The sequence below is a fragment of the Athene noctua genome, chromosome 1, assembly GCF_965140245.1.
Source record: "Athene noctua chromosome 1, bAthNoc1.hap1.1, whole genome shotgun sequence".
Taxonomy (NCBI): domain Eukaryota; kingdom Metazoa; phylum Chordata; class Aves; order Strigiformes; family Strigidae; genus Athene; species Athene noctua.
This window is the reverse complement of record NC_134037.1, coordinates 49,720,574-49,746,208: the sequence shown is the minus strand read 5'-3', so window position 1 is coordinate 49,746,208 and position 25,635 is coordinate 49,720,574.

The following is a 25,635-nucleotide window of genomic DNA, read 5'->3' as shown; positions in this document are numbered from 1 at the left end:
ACAGAAAGACATTCTGTTACCATACATTAGCTCTAGCTGTTAAAGACATTTTGGGGAAATATGCTGGCCCTGTTGAAATCAATAGTTCCATTTCTCCCTTTAATTTCCTAGTTCACCAGGCTATCTGTTTTTGTAATAAAGAGAAAACCCTTCCTTTTGAATTAAGGACTTGAAAATTTTGTTTGTTCTTACATTTGTATAACTATATTGCAATCAACAGTTGAATAATACAGTTTATGTATTTTGAAAATATTAAAATCAAGTCAGTTGTGTAAAAATGTGTAACAATATTACTCAGAACAGGAAGACCTAAGTAGTGGCATAAATTCTGGTATCATTTTCTAAAACTTCTAAATGGTATTTTCTTGAGAAGAAAAACCAGCAGCGCTAAGGACAATGATATTGTTAGATAAAAATTTAATTTGTAATAGTACTTGATGAACAGGTTGATTTTCATGTCAAGCCTGTCAAATAGAATTAAATTAATCCAGTATAACTTTAATCTTCTAGGATGTAAGTATCTTAACCTAAATTAGCTGTTTAGGCTGTCTCTGAAATCAACATAGAAAGATCTCAAAGAGCAATTCAACCCACCCTATGGTAAATATCTAAAAGAAAAATAGATGGTATTCTCTGGAGGACCATGTCTGCCTAGGTTAGACCAAACACCTAAAGACAAACTGACTACAGCTTTTGCAATTTCATTAAAATCACCTAAAACCCCACTTCTCTGGCTATATAATTGTACTGGGTTTGCGTGACAAGATTTTGGTAGCAGGGAGGCTACAGAGGCGGCTTCTGTGAGAAGCTGCTAGAAGCTTCCCCTATGTCGGATAGAGCCAATGCCAGCTGAGTGCAAGAGTGACCTGCCACTGGCCAAGGCGAAGCCCATTAGCGACAGTGATGTCAAGAACATATATAAGAAGGGGGAAAAAGTTGCTGCGCAACTCTGCAGACACCAAGGTCACTGAAGAAGGAAGGGGAAGACATGCTCCAGCTGCTGGAGCAGAGATTCCCCTGAAGCTTGTGGTGAAGCCCATGCAGCCCATGGAGATTAACAATGGAGCAGAGATCCACCTGCAGCCCATGGAAGACCCCATGCTGGAGCAGGTGGATGTGCCTGAAGGAGGCTGTGACCCTGTGGGAAGACAATGCTGGAGCAGGCTCCTGGAAGGACCTGTGGACCTCCATGGGCCCATGGAAAGAGGATCCCGTGCTGGAGCAGTCTTGCTGGCAGGACTTGTGACCCCATGGGGGACCCACACTGGACCAGTCTTTTCCTGAAGGACTGCACCCTGTGAAAAGGACTCAAGCTGGAGCGGTTTGTGGAGTGTATCCCATGGGAAGGGTTCACACTGGAGAAGTTTGTGGACTGTCTCCCTTAGGGCAGACCCCATGCTGGATCAAGGGAAGAGTGTAAGGACTTCTTCCTCTGAGGAACATGGGAAGAAACAACGTGTGATGAACTGACCACAACATCCATTCCCCCATGCTGCTTGCATGTGAAGGAGGTAGAGAAAATCAGAAGTGAATTTAAGCCTGGGAATAAGGGACAGGTTGGGGGAAGGTGCTTTAAAATTTATTTCTTATTATAGTACTCTGATTTAATTGGCAATAATTTTCCCCAAATTGAGTGGGTTTGCCCATGTCAGTAATTTCTGGGTGATCTCCCTGTCCTTATCTTGACCCACAAGCCTTTCATTTTATTTTCTCTCCCTGTCCAGCTGAGGACGAGGATGATAGAGTGGCTTGGTGGGCACCTGGTGACAGTCAGACATTTAACAGATTTTGCCTATTTTTATAAGCAAAGTAAATGTCCTGGATTTAGTCATAAGGTTGTAGAAATTAAAAGCATTTATATGGTATTCACAAGCATCAAAAGAGTTTAAGAACTATACATTCAAATTCTTTGATATTCATTTCTCTCATGCTCCATAGGATATTGGAGAAGGCTCCGGGTACACCTTATTGCAGCCTTTCAATACTTAAAGGCAGTTTATAAGAGTGATGGGGACATACTTTTTAACAGAGCCTGTACTGATAGGACAAGGAGTAATAGTTTTAAACTAAAAGGAGGTAGATACAGACTACATATAAGTAAAAAAAAAAATTTATGATGTGTGTGGTGAAACACTGGAACAGGTTGCCCAGGGAAGTTTTAGATGTCCCATCTCTGGAAACATTCAAGGTCAGGTTAGATAGGACTTTGAGTAACCTGATCTAGTTGAAGATGTCCCTGCTTATTGCAGGGGGATAGGACTAGATGACTTCTATGATTCTATGGTTCATTCCATGATTTATGAACTTTAGCCCTTTTAATATTTAATTCAAACTTCAAATCTGGGAAATTCTAGGAAGAGAAGACTCATATTTGTAGGGTAACTAGATATTACTGTTACTAAAAGCTCAACACCTCTCCCTTGGTTGAGCTGGATAAATAGTAGGAGTTGAATCCATATTTTAGCTGGTTAACAGTTAAGCATCTTCTAAGTCAGTTGTTTCTGTTATCAAGAGACAGATACCCCTTCAGATCATGATTAATCTTGCCTATGCTGGACTTTAAGCTCAATTCTCCTAAATCTCTATCCATTGCCTGAAATATGCCCCATTATTCACTGAACAGGGCATAGGTGACTGGGCAACAAAAATAATGGTTTAAAAATATACCTTTAGTATGTGAAGTATTATCAACATTTTCTTAAAATTTCAGAGAGAAGCTTTGGAAAGGAACAGTCATTAATTTTTCTGTTTTCTTCACTGAGATTTGGAATAGTTTTAGTCAAAATAGAAATATCACAGGACAGTCATCTTTGAAGTATGCTTGCTCAAAATATAGAATCTGGTCTATCCTGGGAACACTTATGTCTAGGAAAAAATACATCAATTTTTAAAATATCAGCTAATTTTTATTCATTCCTTAAGGAGAGTTTTATCCTGGAATATACAATGATTCAGATAGCTGTTTTACTTACCTGAATATGTTCATTTATCTCTAGTTGCAATTCTAAGTTAATACTGTGTCAAATAATACTTTGAACTAGAAACTTTTCAAAGAGGTATTCTCTGGACATGTTTTTCTATGTTTACAAGCCCTGTTTAGTGGGTTAATTACACCTGAGTGTAACTTTTTTTTCTAGGTCCTTCTCTACAAAGACTGAAATATTCTTACAAAATCAAGGTTCAGAGCTGCAACCTCAATATCTCGATAAGTACAGATACCTAAATATGATATTTAATTTTTTTTTTCCATAAATAGATCTGTTACTGTCAGTGGTTTTAGTTGATCTAGGCCTGTCTCTGACTGAACCTATGAATCTGTTTGTCTTCTTTAATACACAGTAAACAGGATAGATTTTAGTCTTCCTCCACTGGAAAGGTAACTCATAAAGGTTTAAAATTTTCTTAGACTTTATGTAGTGGACCTGAGATTTACTTTAGCACATCTAGGATTTCTAATTAAGCTTAAACTTTGTCCTGGTTCAGCTAGAATAGGGTTAAGTTTCCCCAGCAGGGAGGGGGAAGGTATCTCCAGCCCAGTTATTCATACCATGCTGACGTCAGGTCCTGGCATGGCAGTGTGGGAAGCTTTTTCCTTTGTGGTGGGAAGTACACGGCGGGCTCGCTGTGTCCTTGAGGTATTTCTCTGTATATCTTCTGTTTACTGTTATTACTGTTTGTTGTTGTTATTATCGCTATTGTTGTTGTCCAGATTGTTTATTACACTGTTGTATTAAATTTCTCCTTATTTTAACCCTGGGTTTGTGCCCTACTTGTGTCCAAGGGTCGGGGAGGGACAACAGCAACATGGTCTCCGGTCCCAGCAGGGCCTAAACCACTACAACTTTTAGATAGAAGAGAGTCTCAGAAGAGATAGAAATCTCAGTCACTCAAAATGACTGAAACAAATTTCACTGAGGAATATATATGTAAGTACAGAAAATAGATCTTGTCTTTTTAAACCAATCATATTGTCTTACAGTCAAGCTATATAGCAAATAGATTTCTTAAAGTCTAGTCAGATTTGAGGTGCTTATAGCTAAAAATGTACAGTGGGATTCAGGCTGAAAGCAAGACATCTAGTTTTGGGTTGTCTATATTGTACAAGTATGCTTCAGTTACTTCAACACAACCCTTTCTAACCTTTGAGGCACCCTCATGTATCTTAGAAAGGCTCTCGGTGCCTCCTCAGGAAGATATAGATCTCCCATCACTTCTGTGCCATATCTGCCAGCTCTGTAACCATATCTCAGATATCCAAAGGCATCTCAGATGGCACTGGACATTTTTAGCCATATTTATAATTTAAGAACTATATTCTAGTTGTCTGTAGGTATTTAAAATAGATTCTGACTAGTGCATGCAATCCAAGAAACAGAAGGCAATTCCACTGATCAGCCACTAGCCATTTAATTCAGACGGAACAGACTGTAATCCAGGCATAGGCAAATGGCACTTATAAATACTCATATTTGCACATCTTGAACTGCATCTTGACTTTATAGATTCAACTTATCATATGCAAAAGAAACTTTGATTTTGAACAGTGTAAGCTGCAGTGACAGAAAGCAGGAGATTTTATCACACATAAGGCTAACCAGGAAGACATAATGATTCTCTACAGTTCTAATGAAACTCATGCTTAGAACATTTTAAGTGCCAATAGTTTTTTTTTTTACTTAGAACATTTTATTGTTCATAGAACTAATGAAAACAAGAAATTGTAAATTATCTGATAAGTTTATAAAGTGCTCTCAATTCACAAAATTGTTTTCATTGAACTGCTAAAATAATCTATTGTGGCATTTACAATGCCAATATATACCTATTATAGGGCTTGAAAAATCAATGTATTTGCTGATATAAGGATTAAAAACTTAGAGTCTTAATAGTAGTTTAGAAATATGTATGTCATATAAGTGTATAGCATACAGTACACTGAGTAATAGCTCTGGAATTATCCGCTTACGAAGTAGAACAAAAGCACATAATTGCTTGTTTCAAGAACAAGTGCAATCCTGAAATTTTGCATAGGAATTTTGGAGAAAGAAAATAAAGGCTTTAATGGCCTTGTCCAAAATTGTTCCTCAGTCTCATTTCTTACTACTAAACACTTATTTTCAGAATATTCAGGTGTAATTGTATTCCAAAGTACAAGAAATCATGAACTAGACTGAGAATTAAACCAAAAAATCAGAGTAATTTTAAATAATACTTCTAATCCAGCTGAATCAGAGTCTCTAACATAAGCTGAAGTATCTCATTAGAGCAAATGCTTGACTATCCCTTTTGTTTTTTTCTGTGGAAAAGAGATTAGGTGTACCCTGCCACAATGTAGTTAACTTTGCTCATTTACTTAGATGGACAGGTTTAGGATGGACTTGTTTAAGTTACTAAATATATCGTATTTTGCCCAGTGACAGAGAACTACAGAATACATCCTTTGCAGCCCCTGAAAACATTAATATTTCATTCCTGTAAATGGCAGCTGTTTCATACATGGAAGAATTAAAAAATAAAATCAATTGAACTACAGAGTAAGGTTTGAGCCTGTATAGCTAGAGTGAAATTGTACAGACTAACATTAGCACCATGAAGGACATAATTAACTGAACTGCATGATTAAAAATCAATTGAAATACTGCTTGATTTTAAAGTTTAAGACAAGTATATGCTTATTTACATAATGTTTTACAGCATCATGACTATGTCTTGCCACTAACGTCCACTTGCTACTTTTACAACAGCAATTTCAATAATACATGATTTTAAAATTACAAGCAAAGAAATTGTAAACAATAAACGATGAACTGTATTTCCACATAGAGTTCATTAATGTGTAATTGAATGACAAGACTTAAAGAATGGATAACATTTTTGGTAGCTTAAAAACAAAGTATTATATTCATTTACAGTTTAAGATAAGGTTTGCAAGCCTTATGCTATTTTAAGGGGAACGTTTCTCTTTAATTAGCTGATAAGTTCTATAATATAGCACTAACATGTGAAAGATAATTTAAAGCCTGAATTTTCATTTAAATAACCAATTACATCCAATTCAGAAGATTTATTTAACCATGGATGTTTTTTAATTCTGCTTAAAATCATATTCTTTCTTTGACATGGGAGAAAAGTTGTGACATTAAATTAAGGGGACTCTTTATTTTTATGTTATTGACAAATGCATTTATTCTGATATCATCCTGGTTTTCCATTAAGGGTGATTTTGTTAATTTTTAAGTTTCAGTTACATCAGAGTGAATGAGAGCCATACAGGAGCAGAAGCATAGCATTTATTCAAATCAGAGTGTGGCATATTTAAGTCCATTAGTTTTCAAAATTTAAAAGGGCCAAATGGGTAAGCAGCTTTAAACACATAAAATAATAAATAAATAAATATGTACAGATATTTAAAACAATATAAGACATAAATTGACAATTATAACTTCCTTTCTGTTACTGTATGTCTCAGAAGATGAGAATGGAAATCTTACGTGTAGGATTGCACTGTTATATATCATATCATATTCATATCATATCAATAATATATGCAGCACAAAATTTGCCTGGACAGTAAAAAGGCTACTCAAACCTGATATGCAAACAAAGGGTGATCCAGGCCAATTAAATATACAGTAGATGTCCACTGAGGCAATGTGCTTGGGACATGTAAAGTCCACTATGCAGGTACAGATCCTCTCTGCAGCACATCTGCTGTAGATATGATACGTATATACTATTTACACACATAATTCACACAGGAAAATTCTATGAAAAGTTATGCCAAGCTGCTCCCAGCATGATTGAGGGAGTGCTAGAGCTCCACAATTACTAAACACTCTTTTTTTTAAATAAAATCACAATAAAGATGAGTACCTTAACTCGGATGTTGTGAAGAGGGCCCAAATCACCTTGATTTATCCAGCAGCTCTTCTTGCCTAACATCTTCATTGCTGTCTGTGCCTGGCCAAAGGGCCTGTGAGCCACGACGAAGGTGACACCAGGGTGCAGGTCTTCTAGTGCTGTTCACAACGACACATGGCTTCCCTATATGTCACTTTTCTGACTTTGCCTCTTTCTTATCCCAAGTTTTCAATAAACTATTTTATGAAACTTTACAGTGATCAGATTTGAGGAGGCACAAGATTAAAAAAAATGCTCTCAATGCACCACTGCTTTGTGCTATTGTATTTAACATAGGAGCAGACTACTGCGACTTCAGTATAAAACCTGTTCAAAACAGAAATCCCGATGAAAACAGGAATTGAAATATTCAGGATCTCTGTATTATACTTTAGACAGTGAAAAGTGTCTGGTGCTTGAAAAGAACATGAAATAACTTCAGAACTAGAAAATATGGGGTAACTGTTTTTCAGTTTAGATCTGCTCTTAATTTCTTAGTGGCTTAAATGTGAAACAGGAGGTATACTATTTTATATATGTCTACTACTTTCTGATCTTAGACAAGGTGAATCTTCTCAAAATATTTTAAATTTGTATTTTTGTGAGCTCTTTGTTGTGATAGTTGCTAGAAATTCACCGGAGACATGTGGAAACTAAAAATGAAAGGAGTCTTTAAATCATGATGAAAGTATTTTAAGGAAATGTGAATGATAATTTAATGAAAATTACATGTTTATAGATCCAATTCTTGTTTATAATCTAGACTTTAAATTTAATTATACCCATTTATAAATGAGAAAACCAGAAGTTTTATAATAAATATTAATCTTCTATCAATTACCCATTTAGTAGAAACATTCAATTATTTTTCCTTTCTTTCTGTAAGAATAGGTTACACTGGTTTTTTTAATTAGTTATTCATCAGCATTATTGACTATGTCAATAGAAACAAGCAGAGCTTTACATAGCATATTTAATTATTAATGTCAAGCCTTATGCAGAGCTTTTAGTGACTAATGCAGAGATATAATCCAAAGATTTAGTTTTAGCATTCCAATAATAAAAAAAAAGTTGATTTTGCAACCTTTGCACTTTCATAATACCAGTCTTTATGAGATGACAGATTTCTAAATATCTTAGAATTAGATGTGAACATGATCTGGAGCTACCAGCCTGCAGAAAAATTTCATTAAAAAGAAATGTATTTTTGTTCATTCTATTTTTGCATGTGGTTATTATGTTTAAATAAACACAATGAAAGATTTCACACAAAACCACTGATTCAAAAATGTCACAACAGTTATTCACTTGAAAATGTTAAAATCTTTTGCATTCCCAAAATGTAACTGTAGTTTACTTTCTTGTTAAACTACCCAAATGGCACAATATTAAGCTTCACTTCCTGATGAGAGGTGCTAACATTAAGGCTCCTTTTCTCTATGTAGACAGATTTCTGCACGATGGCTCATTTGCAGTGAACCAAACAGCATCATCTTCAGAAATCAGCAAAGGAGAACTAGTTCTCTAGGGTTCCAACCCACGCCTTACACTGACTTTATGGTCAGTGACAGAGGAAGTGTTGCTTAATATTGAACTGAGACAAAAGGAAATTTCTGGATCAGCTGCATTGGGACCAGACTTTAACACATCAGAAGTAAGAGCTTAGGGTTTATGGTAAGTTGTTTTTAATTCTTTAGAAAAGGAATACAAAGATATTTATTAGCGAAATAAAAGTTCTTATGAGAACTAACTGTCCTTACAAAAAACACTTGGACCATAAATTCTGTTCTCTGACACAGATTCAGGTTTTTAAGGCCTCCTTAAGAGGCTTCTGAAACAGCAGTTTGCCTATTTTCTGTGCATTACTTAGGTACTGGGAAAGAATCAGGCACGTTGATTTTAATGGGACTTCACTTATTTTATTGGCTAGGCTCCAGCCAGTCAAACCTGTAACCCAGGAATATTCTCCAGCTGCTCTGTTTTGCCTTTAAGATAGTAGGTAGTAGTTTATTCCTACACTTGATTTTTTTTTTTTTTTAAGTATCAGAGACACTTTGAAGGAAATTAGAAAGAGAAATCAGAGTAAATGCTCTAGAATAATATTGCTACCTTAATGTGGGGTTTAATATAGCATTTGACAGTATTTATTGCATATAAAATTTTGCAGCTGAGCAGGTATGTTTTTCCTACACTGAGCTGAGATTCTGCTGTCAGCTGCTGTGAATTTGTACCAAGAGTGCAGTAAAAGTAACATAGATTTCTGTTTACATGTGTTGCTATACAATATTTAAAGTGTAAAGAATTTGAAAGGTTGTTAATAGATGGAAGTGTTTATGCTAGAGGAGGTGGAAAAATGGAATAAGGAAGTAGGAGGCATATGGTAACTCAGATGAGAAACATTTCGTGCTGGGAGAGACATTCCTCTTCTATGGTGTGCTGAATAATCTGGTGTGGGTGTTTTTCTTTGTTTATATGATGTCCTAAGAGCAACACAGTTCCTGTGAGGAAATGAGCATTTTAATGAATTTTAGAAAGTCTTGCCTGAGAGAATTATGTATCTAGCTATAAAATATGCAAAGATAGCCCTAAATGATGATGACTTCATTTTTAATGTTCTGTGTTTATTGTAGTAATATTTTAAATAACTCAGTCAAGATGAGGAGCTTCCACTTACATGTGTATAGCTATATATTTTTAACTGACTTGTAGTTTCTCTAGGACAGGACTTTAGCTGACAAAAAAGCCTTTAAAAATAGATTGTGAATTCAGTTTTCTGCCTATCTCTTGAACTTGTGTGAGTGAGTTTAGGAAAAATGAATTTAAAAGAGTACAATTTAAATCTTGCTCAGATGAAAGGACTCAGGGGTAGTGACATGTGGCATACAACACCCCCAACCTCAGAGCCTGTCCTTAAGAGCAGAATTTGCAAAGCTAATTTCATTTGGAGCAAGGTAAGATTGACAGCTGCCAGTACACTAAGTGCTGGGATGCCCAAACGAATCAATAGGAAATCTGGAAGAACAGAGCATTTCTGAAATGCTGTCTCCTGCAGGGACTGCACTCCCCAAAGCTGGAAGCCAGAGTTCTGGTTTTTGCACATTCGCCTGATAAAAGCACTTGCCCAGTAAGTGGTGTTCTGCTTCCCAGGATGCTGATGGAGTTTGTATTTGCCACTTGTTGGATGAAGGAACAAAACCAAACCAAGAATAATAATGAAAGCAGCCACTCAAGACAGCATCTTTCCCATCGGAGCAGCTGAACTGCTAACATCTGCTCCTCCTTTGGCCCGTGTGGCTTTTTCACTTCTTGCTCACAGTGGCACAGTTATCCACAAAAAGGATAAAAAGCAGCTGTCTCCCATAGCTCTGTGATTAGCACAGTCTGTTATGATGCACAGCTCCAATCCTAATCTTCCTTGTCCTTTGTTGGGGGATGTCTCAAAAATGGGTCTCCTGGAGCAGATGTTCTAGCAAACAAGTAATTAGAAGTAACAGTTTAAGTGAACTTCGTATGTTCTGTGAACTCTGAGCAAACTAGCTCAAATAGAGATTTTCAGTAGAGATTGCTGGAGGTATGCCTATTTTACGGATATTGGAATAGGACAGATCTTCAGGAGACAGATGCACCGCAATCAGCTCAGCAAAGGCCATGCACAACACAGTTCTTCAGACATTTTGAGAAGTTACTGTTCAAAACATTAGTGTGTCTCAGACATGTGTGGATGTTAGTTCTTTCCCTCCTACATATTTTTTTTCCTTTTTCCCCATCAGTCTTACAAAATTCAGGATCTCCTCTTGTTTGGGTGAGACTCAAAAAGATCCTCACTGTGGTGTTTATAAGAGCAGATCCTCCAGTTAAGTAGGAAATGGACTTGCAATGCCATTTGCCATTGATGCAGACATGTGCAAGAATGGAAATATTTTTTGCTCAAAAGTGACTGCAAGGATTAATTTCCAGTAACTTCAGATATACTGCATTAAACGGGTGTTCTTGACATTAAAAATTTTCTATCCCTTTGCCATATTATGCCACATTCCAAAAGAGCCTCATGAAATATGTCGATGGGATTTTTTTACTTGCTTAGAGCATTCAAGAAGACATATTAAAGCTGAAAACTATGTTCATTTCTGTAATAATTCCTCATCTTAGACTTAAAACAATGTTAATATAAAAGTAGGTAAGTGGCAAGTCTAGAGATAATATCATCCCCCGCAACAGACCACTGATTGATGTGTTAGATATTAGCTAAAAATAATGATGGTCTTCACAATTTTCCTCCTACAGCATAGTTGTTAATCATAGTTGCAGTCCAACTCACATAATTAATCCAGAATGATTTAAAAATTAGAAAACAATATTCTAGTCTGTACTTAATAGTAGCAGAACGTCACCTTTTAACTGCAGAAATACACAGTTCTCTCACATAGACAGGGTTTTTTTCAAGAAAAGAGGACACATCCAAAGTAAGGCAGAAGTAAGAATGTATCATATTTAGTTGGTAAGAAAACTCATGTCATTTTCAACTTGAATTATGTAAGCAACAGCATGCTGAAGATTTTTTTAAATATTATTTTTATTATTAATTTATTTGCTCTTTGCCTGACAGTATCTAAATGAAAAAAAACTTCTGTTCCAAATTTTATTTAATACTACAATGTCCAAGAAAGCAACTTTGTTTATCTGAAACTGTACAGTGTTCATATTTCCTTTTTTTTTGTCTCTACTTAAAGTTTTAATCCCTAGTGAGTAGCTTTCTGGTTCTGTAGTGAACATGATGTGACTGTATGGAATAACACCAGGACACCACCGACATTTTGTTGATAAGATTTGCATTAAAATATATTCACAGACAGCCTGTCTTGCAAATATATATTACTACAGAACCTTTATCAATTTCAGACATACTCAGCCTTTATCATGCATAAAACGTATAGAAATGTTAGCTAAGAACAGTTATTCAAAAAGATGGAGAGAAAGAAGGTAAAGTGTTTTATAACAGTTCAGTTCCCTCTTGTGTCAAGATGGAGAGAAGAATCAGAAAAACAGTAATAAATTCTTGTTTTATTCATCTACATTTATTTCTCTGCAAATGTCTTATGCAAATGTAGACCATTAACATGTTCTTTCTAGACAGGCTGGCTCATATATCTAGGTATTTTCTCCTCATCTTTCTATTTGATCTCTTCTGAGAAACTAACTGCAAAACCAGGTTTTTTGTTGTTGTTTCTATTCCCTTCAGAGTCAATTACCTTGTTTTCTGGATTATGCAAAACATAGCGAAACCTAGAGTTTACCATTTTATTTATCATTTCTGGGATGTTGCTTGGTTTTACAGAGGATAAACATAACCATGGACAAACAAATTAATGCAAAGGCAATCACAGAATAGTTTGATATTGTCCAGCTGATTACACTGAAGAATCCTGATCTCATACGATTCAATAGTAAAACTGTCAACTGCTTTCACTGAAACAAGATCTATATTAATAGGAAGTATTATTCAGGTTGCTAATTAAATAAAAAGCTGTTGCCAAATCCTACTGTAGCATGCTTCAGCTGGTGGCATGAAGTCTAGGTGCAGACTGTGGATCATTTCAATCTGTTTCGTATTTAGTCCAAGCAGCAAATAAAGGACTGACAGCTTAAATCCCAAACTCTCCAGGAATTAGAATCTGGGTACTGCTGCGGTGATTCAGTTTCCCTGGGAGCCAGCAGAACCTCATATAATGGTATTATTTTCTTTTTAGTTTTACACTCCATAGTTTTCCATTTGCACAAGAAAGAAAATCTGGCTGGTATATTTTCGCTAAGTGATGAGACGGAGTGGCTACTCTTAGAAGTCTGTCTGTACACTGACACTCATTTATGAGGTCAATATTTTTGAGTCCAGTATTTATGAGTCCAATATATGATTTTTTGTGGTGCTTCTGTAGATTCAGCTGAACCATCTAGCAGTGGACTTCCCAGTGCCCAAATCTATTGTAGATCTGCATTTTACCATTTCTCCCCCTAAGCCAGCTCAAGTCCTGAAGTAATAAGGCTGTGCTGATGCATTTCTGAGCTGAGGTAAAGGTCCAAGAGGAAACAAATAACTAGCTTAGGTGTAGCGCCAAATAGAGGAATTCTATCTTCATCTTTTACATCTGCATGTTACTTTGATGTATTGCATTGGCTTTTAGGATCAGGTCAGCATTGGTTTGGAGATATCTTCAGAGTATTCCGAGACACAGTGTAGATGTTGTGCAATGTTACTATTCCTGTTCAGCTGCTGTGCTCAGCATTAGGACTGTGTCCTAGTAAATGGAGTGTTCTTGGGACCACTGCCTGACACTGAGGATGGCTACAACAGAACTGTTTGCATCAGTATGAAAGAACTCTTGCCTTACAAAACAGGGCTGCTGCAGGCAACTTTCCTGTTGGGAAGTGGTCCTGACCTGTGCTAGCTGCTGAACTGTACTCATGAGTTGTTGGGGACTGCTATTTGTCACTGCCAAAGCATGCTAGGGGCAATTCTAAGCTACTAATGTAGACAGCTGAGCTCATATGCCCAGAAACATTTCCTCTCCCTGGTATATTTGTACCCTTGGAGCACAGGCTGCACTTCAGCCTGGCCTCCTTTTACCCTCAGCCTGCTGCTGCTGCTGAGCTTCTTGCTGGGGAAGAGAGGGATATTTTTTTAAATTTCTCTCTTTGATTTCAAGAGAAGGCATCATACAAACGTTTAACCAAGCTTTTGATGCTCTCTTTTTTTTTTTTTCTTTTTTTTTTTTTTTTTCCCCCGGGCAAGATCTTCCTCTCCTGCATGTATATACTGCAGTTTGATGTTAATAACCACAATATCATTCCCTGTTTTCAATGTAGAGTTGATGGCCCCGAAGTCCTGTTTTCATGTCGTTCAAATGTACTCCAGGGGCTTTTAAGCCCTAAATTGCTTGGGTTTTGTGGGTTTAATTCTTTTATTTGAACATAAAAGTTTTCTGCTTATTAAAAATATAAATGCCATGTCTGTAATTTCCAAAAGCTTTGCTAATCATGGAAGGGTCTAAAAAAACTCTAAAGCAATTATATCTTGTAATTATAAGAAAAAAGTTCCCAACTACTTCTTAGTGAATCACAACATTTACCAGTTTGGAGCCTGCAGCTATACGGATGAGATTAGCTGCTAATTGGAGGGAGGAAAAAAAGAGTGAATAGAAGATAAATTTTATGTTTTAAAATAGCTTGGACTTGTATCTGATTTACAATGAGAGTGCCTTTTGTGTGGGTTGCTTTTTTTTAGTTCTTCTACAGAAGCTGAAATATGCTGTTACATGTATAATAAAGTGTTTGCAAATCACAGATAGTTTTTGAAAAGGAAAAGTGTGGAAGGTTGGCTAAGGCCTGTCAACTGCTTGCAGGGACTCAGGTATAATAATTCCTCTTTATACATGCCGTGTCCTTGCTGCTGTCATAAAAGCAAGGCATCAAGGGGACTAGGGCACATCAGAAGTAGGAGGCATAACAAAGTTGAGTGGGGCTTCAGTCTTTCACCAGTACAAAGTCCACTGAAATTCTTTCGTCAGCTATACAAACTGCTCCTGGGCACTTCTAAAGGTCACATTTATGAGACAGACTGATATTTAGTTTCAGGGGTGGGGTATATCCCTTAGAGGTTATGTAGTTCCAGATCTTGATCCCAACTAAAATTCTCTTGTAACATGCAGTGTTGATGCAGAAATCCCATGTATCTTGTACAAGCTGCAAATGGCACGTTCGTAGAGTTGTGCGGTAACTGGAAATCTCAGTTCAGATGTTGAAAGTGATTGAGGCATGGTAGCACAGTGCCAGCCCAAGGCAAGATGGTAATACTTCACACAGAGATAATTAGCTCCAGTACAGACCTATGCAGCTGATTGCTTCCATTCTGGTAATAGTGAAATCTTCACTGAATTGGGGTGCTGGGATGGGTGGGAGGTGTCTCTACTGATTTCTACTGAACTGTATATGTGCCTTTAAAAGTGTGACTTAAGAACTTCCATGCTGCTTTGCACGTGCAAAAAATGTGGGCCACAAACTTAAAAGATTTTAGAAGGCTCTGTCCCTTGCTGTTAATTTGTTTCTTTGTAACATTTTGCAATATTAATTTAACAGATTTTGTGTGTTTAGATGTTGATAGCCTGAGGTTTGATTCATCATCCTCTCCTCCTTACAGCAAAAGTAATGCCTAATTAACATTCAGATGCCTTGCTGTAAAGTTGATTGAGATGGTGGATGATATTTTAGCTGATTGTCATGCAGTGGAAATGACAGAAATAGCAACTATCTGGGGCTAACTGGAATTTGAAAGTAGAATTTCTTCCAAGGCTGGCAAATCTTATCTATATCATGCCTAAAGAGAAGTGCAGTAACGTATTTCACAGAAGATAAGATTATGCTACAGGAGAGAAGTTATAAACAGGTGCTCTTGGCAATTGCTAGATTTAAAATCTAAACCCCATGTAGCTCTCAAAGACTGAGCTGAGAATTTCTTCACATATAAAAGTAATTAATACAAGTACAGGTCATTTCCTTACCAAAGCTGGTAAAGTGACACAAATATAGGTGGGTGTTAATTTTTTGAATGGTTTTGGTGACCAAGCCAGAATCCACAAATTCTTTGTGTGTTGTTTTTAGCTCAAGAGCCCATATATGCAAACAATGAAGAATATTTCTGAAGGAAAAACATTTAGTTAAGAACCTATTAGTGTGCCAAGCTATGAGACTTTAATGTATTTTAGAAATATGTGTTTTTTAAAACCCCACAGCATATAGGCTGTTTGGAATTGGGCTTATTGTACTAAGCCTGCCTTGTTTGGTCCAGTGTTTTTAGATTACCTATGCTTCTTGTTATCCTTGATCATTTCAGTACAATTTGCACTGTAAAAGAACTGCACAAATTATTTCTTACAATTAAAGATTTACCCAGAAATATTTTTCTAAACTGCTTGTGTTATCAAGTATTTTACATATCCTTCAGTTCAAAGAACGGTAGAAAATATGGAAAAGTCAGGGTATTTATGCTGTTTGTTTTGACATAAGACTGTCTCTTCTAAAGTGTGTGTGTGTGTAGATTTGTAGGCTGCTGATCTAAAGAAATTTTGATCAGAGTAGACATTTCAGTTGCCCACTACATTGGCTACACTGCTAGTTGATTAATTTTCAGATAGCCTGTGTCTTCGCTATGCTAAAATTATGTTGATAGTAAATATGCTGAAATTAGAGTTTATTTTTAAAAGCACCAGAAACACAGCTGAAGTTGCCTGACTTCTTTGTCACATAAATGGAGCCTTATAAATGGCTGAAGAAGGACAAATATTTCTGTCCCTCTAATAGAAATACCAGGATGTCTGGAAACATAGAAAATTATATATCATTACTGTTATCATCACCCTTATTATTAAATCCTGTGTGGAATCTGCTTCTGCTTAGGCAAGGGGAGATCACTGGTTTCAGGAAATGGCAGTTTTGAAAGAGAGAGAAGATGAAATTTAGTAATTATTGATTACTGAAAATTTCAGACAGATCTTGCTTTCTAATAGGTATTTGTGTCTTTTTTAAAGGTATTTTGTTCTTATTTGGTTCTTGGTACAAAAGTAGATGATTACTTCCCAGTACACTTTTCAGGACATCAGCATAGCTACTCTCAACATCATTCTGTGTTTACGTTTTTTTTTTGTGAATTTCAGATTCATTGACATTGCGTGGTGATCATCTTAGTGTTGCTTGTATCACTGTGGCTTAGATCCTGTTGTATCATTTTAGAGATGATCAAGGAGGCAGGAGAATGGAGCATTATTCTGAAGCACTACTTATGTTATTAAGTTTGTGCAAATATTCTCCTTTGTTGAATTCTGGAATATGTTTGTGTATTTTATATATGCATATGCATTATGACAAACTCTGTTTCGAAATGCCAAGAAATGTCACTAGTGTTAGCTTGTTAGCCATGATATGTTAACTTTCTGTTCAAAACTAAACTGAGAAATCAAGAGCTTCTCTAAGTCAGGATATGCCAGCTCGATAGATTTGTGCCTGTTACCTCAGTAGGAAGTCTGGAGGGATGGGGGTGAAATTAACGCCAGTGCATGTGGTATTTAAAAGCAACATAGTTATTCTATCACCACATTAACTGACAGTGAAATCTATGAATTATTTGCAGCCTTTATGAATACCCACTTGAAATATTGAATAGCCACTTGAAACCTCTTGAGGTTTCTACCATAAGGCTGCCTATTACTCTTATTTAGTTCCTAAGACATCAATTAAGCTTGATAAAGCAGAAAAAATGAATGTCACATTTGGTATACTGCTGGCTGACTGCATTGATTTTTGGCTTCTGAATAGATTCAATTACATGGTGTAATTCAAGCCTGTCGTGACTGTAATTTTGTTGGATGCCCTCCTCCAATAACTTCTCAATTTTCTAATTTCCCATGGGAGGTCAAAGGTCACTCTAGGAGCTACATTTTTTAAATATCTGGGCATTAGATTTGTTAAAAACAGAGTAAAAATAATGAGTTTAGTAAATGCTCTTACACACAGTTGTCAGAAATATGAAAATGTTAGAAACAGCAGGTCTCTGAGACACCTTCGGTGCTGGAGAACATTGTGGCTTTAAACACCAATCTCTCAGCATTTTACAGAAATCCAGACTTGGAACTAATGATGTTCAAGGTCTTATTGTCCTTTAAAATTCTTGATGTGTGGACCTGGCTTCATGTGTATTCTACTGACATCAAGGTATTTTCCTTCATGACCATTTTCCACCTGTTTCTTACATCCCAAATCACTTTGCATATTGCATATGAAGGATGAAGCAAGAAATGAAGCATAATTATTTAGCTTAAGGTACTCTCACTCAATTCACTTTATTACTTATGCTATCTTTGACATAGAAACACTGACATGATTCCAAGTTTTAATGAGTAATTTCTTGGGTCTGGGGGCAGCTGATACAGTTCCTATATCTTCACCAGCTTTACATGTTGAGTGCTTCAAAACAGCCTTTTTTTCCGGGTGTCTATTAAAATAAGCAAATGCTCTTTCCTGTCAAATTAGCAACATCACAAATAGGCTGTGAAATAAGGATATATTTTCTTCTGAGAAGAAAAAAATCTTAAACATTTAATTTATTATAAAAACATGATTTGTTTTTCATTTATATTAATGCTGGTGATCATGGTCCTGAGATAAAAAATACAGTCAAGGAGACAGTGATTTTTTTTTTTCAGTGAGACTAACTGACGTAATAAAATTATATGCTTGACAACTAGTTCCTTGTTCATAATTCTGTTTATTTTTACTCTGTTTAACAAATCTTGTGGGAGATATAAAGTTCAGGGAGCCATTGTACTGAACGTTCTATTTTTTTTCCCTTTTTTTTGAAAAAACAATGTTTTTACTGAAAGCAAAAGACAAGAAGTGAGTTGGGGGGAAAAAAAAAAAAAAACAGAAAAAAAACCATAAAGAGAAACAAAATCAATCTCATTCTATATTCTACTAGCACCCATGGGTTATCTTCTTTACTCCTTAATAGCCTTATGTTATGTTAATAATTATTAAATAGATACACAGGCAAAATCATATTTTGCTATGCTACAGAATTCCAGCTTGGTTTACTAAGTCACAATAAACTGAGGTAAACCGTGTCGAAACTAAAGAGGGCATTGAAAGAAATATGGCTTAGTTCAGGGAGGAAAAAAAAAACAAAAAAACAAAACAAAAAACATAGTAGGTAGGTATGCTTTTCTGAACTTGAAAAATGTGGGTTTAATGCCAATTCAATACCGAAATTTATATTAACAAATCATTTAAGCCTTGCTCCAAGGCTTATCCATTGTCTCCTCATCTTCATGTAAGGAAAGATTTCCAAGTTACCCGTGACTGAAGTTTTATATTGGGCAAGAGTAAAAAGAGTGACATGAAACTCTTAAGGAGCCAGCTGTCTAGAGAGTGATAAGTTTCTCCTTTTCAGACAATTCCCTCCTCTGTGAGAAAATGGAGCTATGAGCTTTCTTTGAGAGTTGAACAGCTTAACCTCATCATCCAGTGAAAGACCTGGATGCCAAATCTTGTCTGAGAGATAGGAACAGATACAGAGAAGGTGACAGCAGGAGGAAATGCTTCCACCAGGGTGGGCTGTGCTGGTTAGGACTGTGCACTCCAGAAAAAGATGTTATTTTAAGGGGGTTATGAAAAACGTGAGTAGCATGAAAAAGGTGAATGTGGGTCAGTTCTTTACTGCCTTTTCCATAGATGGGCAGTTAAAAATAGTCAAAAGAAAGTGATTATTTATGCAGCGGAATTTGGTGCTGCAGGGAATAGGAGACATGACATATTCACTGTCAGCTACTGTCAAAGACAGAAAACCATACTGAATTGTTATAATGAGTTTCAGTATAACCCATTACAGGAGCTTTTATGATCATATGAGCAGGTTTGCTACCTCCAAAATACAATGAAAACATGGACACCTCAGATACTGAATACATCAATATTGGTTTTGCGTGGATTGCATAAGAGAAAATCCATAGTAAGGTCCATGAAGGTGGTCAGGTGATACTCATATATTGCTTAATGACCATATTGTCTTGGTTGAGTGGCAGCACTCAGTTTTTGCAAGCTGAATGTGCATTAGGAGAACCCTAAACAACAGCATGCTCACATGTGAAAAGGTCTTACATGACATGGTGCTTGATTGGGTAAGTTTCCCACTTAGATCCTATAATGCTGCAGTAATGTTACGTGACTGACATCAATTGATGGGACTATTTCCTGTGAAGGTCTTCACAGCCCATTCTGCAAGACTAATTGTGTCAAAACAACTTCTGGGTTCATTTGTAGTATGCTCCTTGTGATTGTCCCTTCAACCACAGCTCGCTCACAACAGATTGTTGAGTGTAGCGGATTATGTAACAGCAAATCACCCGTGTTCATGGGTTGTGTTGTCTGTCCTCGTTTCATTAAAATAAATCTTGATTAATAGGGCTATTTTCCTGAAAAGTATTTAGATAACATGGAATTCATTCACTTAAAAGGCTTTGATATTGTAGACTGAGACTAATGAAAACTATATTAATCTTAGCAGAGCAGCACAGGTGACAGCAGAGCAGCACAAGTGTTGATACAGGCATTTTGTTTCGTATTGTGATTTTGTGAGGAAAAATTTATGGAATTATCCAGCAGAAAAAGAAAGTTAATATTTTAATTTTAAGGTTTAAAAAGTAATTGTTTTAAATTAAAATAAATTAACATTATGGAAGCTAACCAGGGAACCTAATTTAATACAAGAATGGCATGGAGAAGCGGAAATGGGAAGATTTATTCACTATTTCTCACACTAGAACTAAGGCATCCAGTTCGATAAGTCTGAAGTAGGTTTTAAAGAAAGAAAGGGATGCTTTTTCATACAAGACATAATTGAATAATGGAATTCATAGCTACAATATATTTTGGATATCAAAAATATAAATTGTATTAAAAAAGAGAAGTTCAAGAGAAATGGCTTTGTCTGTTTGAGGGTATTAAACATTGTGATCCAGCTGCAACCACAAATTACAGAAAGTAAAACTGTTGCAAGGGAGAGTCACTTTATCTTTTTCCCGTTTCTTCTTACCTTCCCTTAAGCATTGCTACTGATTTCTGTCATAGACACAACACCAGGCTAAATTAAATTCAGGGCTGACTCAGCAACAACATTTTCACATTTTTATCCAAGTATCAATCCCTTATTATCATAACAACACTGGCATGCTATGGGATCCTACTGTATTTACCCCAATGACTGACACACAGCTGTGCAAAGGAATTCAAGTAGTGCTTTCATGACTGATAGTGCTGCTGCTATTGGGTGATTGACTCTGCTCTTCCTTTCCCCCTCCCTACTCCTGTATGATCCTGTAGGCTCCCCTGAATTAGTTCCCTGGAGCTTGCATGGCCACACTGTCAGTCAGGTCACCCAACATATTTGGCTGAAAAAAAGTTTATTCCCCCCCCTGATTAATTTTCAGAAAAACTAATAAACTGGTCTGATTTGCACTATGGTGACACAAATTTCAGGGCTGTGAAAAGGGCAATGGAGGCAGAGAGTTAATCTTTCTGCAGATTATTAATTCTTAAGTAATTTTTATCACAGAATCATCAAGGTTGGAAAAGACCTTGTAGATCATCTGGTCCAACCATTAAACTAACATTGACACTTCCCAGCTACACCATATCCCTCAGCGCTATGTCAGTGGAAACATTTAAACACCTCCAGGGATGGGGAATCCACCACCTCCATGGGCAGCCCATTCCAACGCCTAACAACCCGTTCTGTAAAGAAATGCTTCCTAATATCCAGTCTAAACCTTCCATGGCCCAATTTGAGGCCATTCCCTCTTGTCCTATCGCTTGTTATTGGTTAAAGAGACTCATCCCCAGCTCTCTGCAACCTCCTTTCAGGGAGCTGTAGAGGGCGATGAGGTCTCCCCTCAGCCTCCTCTTCTCCAGACTAAACACCCCCAGTTCCCTCGGCCGCTCCTCGTACGACCTGTGCTGCAGACCCTGCACCAGCTTCGTTGCCCTTCTCTGGACACACTCGAGTCATTCAATGTCCTTTTTGTAGTGAGGGGCCCAAAACTGAACACAGGAATCGAGGGGCAGCCTCCCCAGTGCCGAGGACAGGGGTAAGATCCCTTCCCTGTCCCTGCTGGCCACGCTATTGCTGACACAAGCCAGGATGCCATTGGCCTTCTTGGCCCCCTGGGCACACTGCTGGCTCCTGTTCAGCCGGCTGTCAATCAACACCCCCAGATCCCTCTCTGACTATTATTGTTTTCCCCGTTCTTTTAAATCTCATCTAAGAAGGAAATACCTCTTAAATTGGAACTAATTATTCCATGGGTGTATTCTGACTGGGATCTTATCTTCGGAAGTAGATTTTACAATTCTGTTAATGGTTTTTTTAACAACAGAGTTTTAATTTTTTTGTGACTAAATTTTTATACTCCATTTCTAAATCTGGGTTTTGACTGAAGTACACTTCAAAGTAATATCTTCAAGAGAATGTCTGCAATCAGCACATCTCACATTTTAGTATTCAGTTTGTGAATCTGATATGATAGTATTGTCAATAAATGGTAAAATGTCTGTTACAGCTAATAATGTTGTTTGATCTGATTCTTTGAATAAAATTCAAATTCCCTTTTTTTTATTAAAGCTATTTTCATTTACTTTTCTTTTAATGTTCAAAATACATAAGCTACTTGTCAATCGTTTTGATCTTGATTCTTACCCACAATTTAACAGCTCTTCTTTGGAATCACCAATGCACAATTTATGTCATGAATTTTCTGTCAAAATAGTTCAAGATTAGGGCTCTACTACCAAACTCTTTTAGGCTGCTCAAGTTATTTATTGATGCTTGTATCCTATATCCACCAGATATGTTTTTATAGTAACATTCTCAAGTTGCTGATTGGGCACCTAGATTGCTTGCATATTTCCCTAGAAATTTCTGCAGTTTAAGGATTCATTATCCTTATTTCTCACATGCAGATAGCTTCAGATATATATGTAATCACTGTTAAACTTCTGCCAGATATATCGTTTGTATTGTTTATATAACTTCAAGATAAATAATGTAACTCTTTTCTGTAACTTTTTCTGAAATGGATATATGAACTATGTAATTTTATATGATGAAATATCTGATATATTTTTGTGTGAAACATCATGTCTTTATTTTCTTAAACTGTGAATTATGACCAGGATTTTCTAACTTTGATGAAGTTTTAGCATAAAAACATTCATCATCAAATCTTAGAGGAAATTGCCTCTGTAAGAAATGGAAAGAGTCTGTGTGTGTTGTCAGTCAGTTTGCTAATTTTATTTCACTCCTACAACACCTGATCTGTATTAGAATACTCCTTCTGATGTTAAATTTCAGCCACATGTCACTACATTGCATAGTAGAAGTACTGCTCTAATCCCAAAGGCAGTTGTGTAGGTTCTTTTATGGTCAGTCGAGAGAAAAGGGTACTTTCTGGGAATGACTCTTTTGACTTGCTTTAAATGTCTACCTTGAGATGAATTGCTTTGCTGTGCTCCACTGAGCGTAAAAGAGTCCAGATGACTACAAGTTCAGATGTAGACATCAAAACTGAGATGAATCCCATCTCAAACTTCTGTCAGGATGTTAATTAATTCAGATTGTAAAACAGTGAGATATTTTACTTAATTATTTTTGTTCTGTATGTTTGGTAAAATTTCTCTCTCTTTAGGTAGAGTGCTACATTCTTTTTTGTCTCTTTCATGGTGACTAGAAAGCATATGCAGTGTGAATCTTCGGTTTGTTCTGTGATTCGTACGGAAATGGATGCATCTATCTAGCTCTTGAACTTGATTATAGCCTCCATCCCTCTGCCTATATTAATCTGAGAATTCTCTGACACTTGAGTAATAATATTCCTAAATTTAACATTCAGTTGTCTTTTCCTCTAATGTCTTGGCAATGCTGATAGTGTATTATGAGTACTATTTCCAAAGTAATATTAGAAACTGGATTTTTTAAAATAAAATCTTCATATAATTCACTTACTCTTTAGTGTAGTTAAGGACAGTGAAAGGTGGGGGTTCAGTGCATTTAAGTCTGCCTGGAATTTTCTCTAATATCTTTTGTGTCATTGCTTTGTCCATTTTGAAAAAGATAACTATTTCCCTTACTTTAAGGTTGGTAGGTTTTTGGTTTTGTTGTTTGTTGTTTTTTTTTTCATTTATTTATTTTCTGATGGAATACAGTACATTTCTGTTCTACAGTATTTCATCATACTGTCACCATTCTCCTGTGTGGTGTGTGTACAAAGTTGGAATTTCCAAATTCTGTGAAGTAACGTAAATCACTTTTTTCACCTCAGGTCCCTATCTTGACTTAATGCTCAAGATGACAGCCTGCATAACTTCCTGTGCATCCTTAGTGACATGTCAGTCTCTGGACTTTAGTCACTACATTGGCATGTGAAGCAACTGCTTGAGAACATGATGAATGTTGCAGGTTATACAGGAGACCTGTTATCCTGCAAGAGCATCTGAAGTCCAGATGAGATATTCTAGATGATCTCCAAAGACACTATACACTTATTTGTACTATATTATATTATACCTCAGATCTCTGCTGATTATAATGAGAGTTTACACTGTTAGGCAATTAATTTAGAGTTAAATTCTCAATTCAGTCTTTGAGATACTTGCATGAAACTTTTCTCAAACTTTTAAACTTGCATTTTTTTTCTGGAATATTTTGAAATCTTGCTTGGATCCTCGTTTCTTTCTGTGTCATCCTCGCCCTTTCCCCACAAATCACACACTTTCAGATCTGTTTCTGTCTTATCCTGTTAACTCAGTAATTGTTAAATTCTTCATATGGTTGCCAGACTGAACATTTACAGATAGGAGTGAGCAGATGAAAGCACCAGGAAAGATGGAAGGGAGAGACAGAAGCCAGAAGTGTTTTCTTTGTGAATCCTCCTTTCCCTTGGACTGTGTTCTGTCCTACCTTTCAGAGGTACTTACTAGGACAAGAGTTTTAATATTCTTATTTTCTGGCACCCAGGACACGTGGGAAAGTAAAATGATTTGTGCATCTAGGCATAAGTGATTTGCCTAAGGTTATTCGAGAACACTGTGGATGGGAGCTGAAGCATGCGTGACCTAATGTAGTGCTCTAACCACTTGTTCTTCCTCTGCACATATGTGCTGAAATTATGTTTATTAGAAATGTTCATTATTGTTATAGAAATGATAACCTCCTTCCTTTATAAATTCAGATATAAATTCATGTTGTTTAATCAACACTTTCCAAGACTACATGAATACCAAATGTACAGACTGTGCCCCTTCTTCTTGATTGCAGTGATATTTTTAAAATTCAAATCAATAATTATGTTAATTAAATCATTCAATGCCAGCCTCTTATCGGAAAGCCTGAACATAGCAGAACAATTGCCTGGCAGGCATTCATAAAACAACTCAGGGTGACCAAACTGCTTTGACATTTGTAATGTCCATGTATCATTCACTTCCCAGTCTGTGTAGTACATGGTTACAGTCTCCAATAATGTTAAGTCTGTATACCTTTCCATGGGGATTTAAGAATTAAGAACAATGCCTCAAAAATGTATGATGCAAAGAGAATCATGTTCAGTTTTGTTCCACAGTTGGTCAGAAAATTTACCGTTTATAAGACAACAGCAACAACATATTAATCTGTTTATTCCATTATGCAGTGCCATTCTGATAATGGCATACAGCTGACAGGAGACACAGTAGAGTATTTTCTCCATCTGTTCATCTATCAATCCTTTCTTGGCATAAACCATGAAGAGTTTTGTCCTTACATAGCACCACAAAGACAACTATAAAAGCAATTTATATTTATATTTGTCTTAAAATATGGTACGAATTTGACCTGGATATATGGAAACAATATTAGGCATATTAACTGACAGTTACCCTAAATACGTAGACAGTGATAAACACTTCTGTTTCTGTTACTCTGAGTCTACTCTCAACTTCTTCAAAAATATGGGCTTTACGGTGATTCTGAGTGCAGAGAAATTGATAAGAAAGGAAAAACAGCAACCTGTTCTCCATATCAGCAGGGGTTTGTGTGGTTGAGCCTGCTTTTTTTTTTTTTTTTTTTTTTTGTGAAGGATGAATAATTCTGGTTGAGAAGCAGAG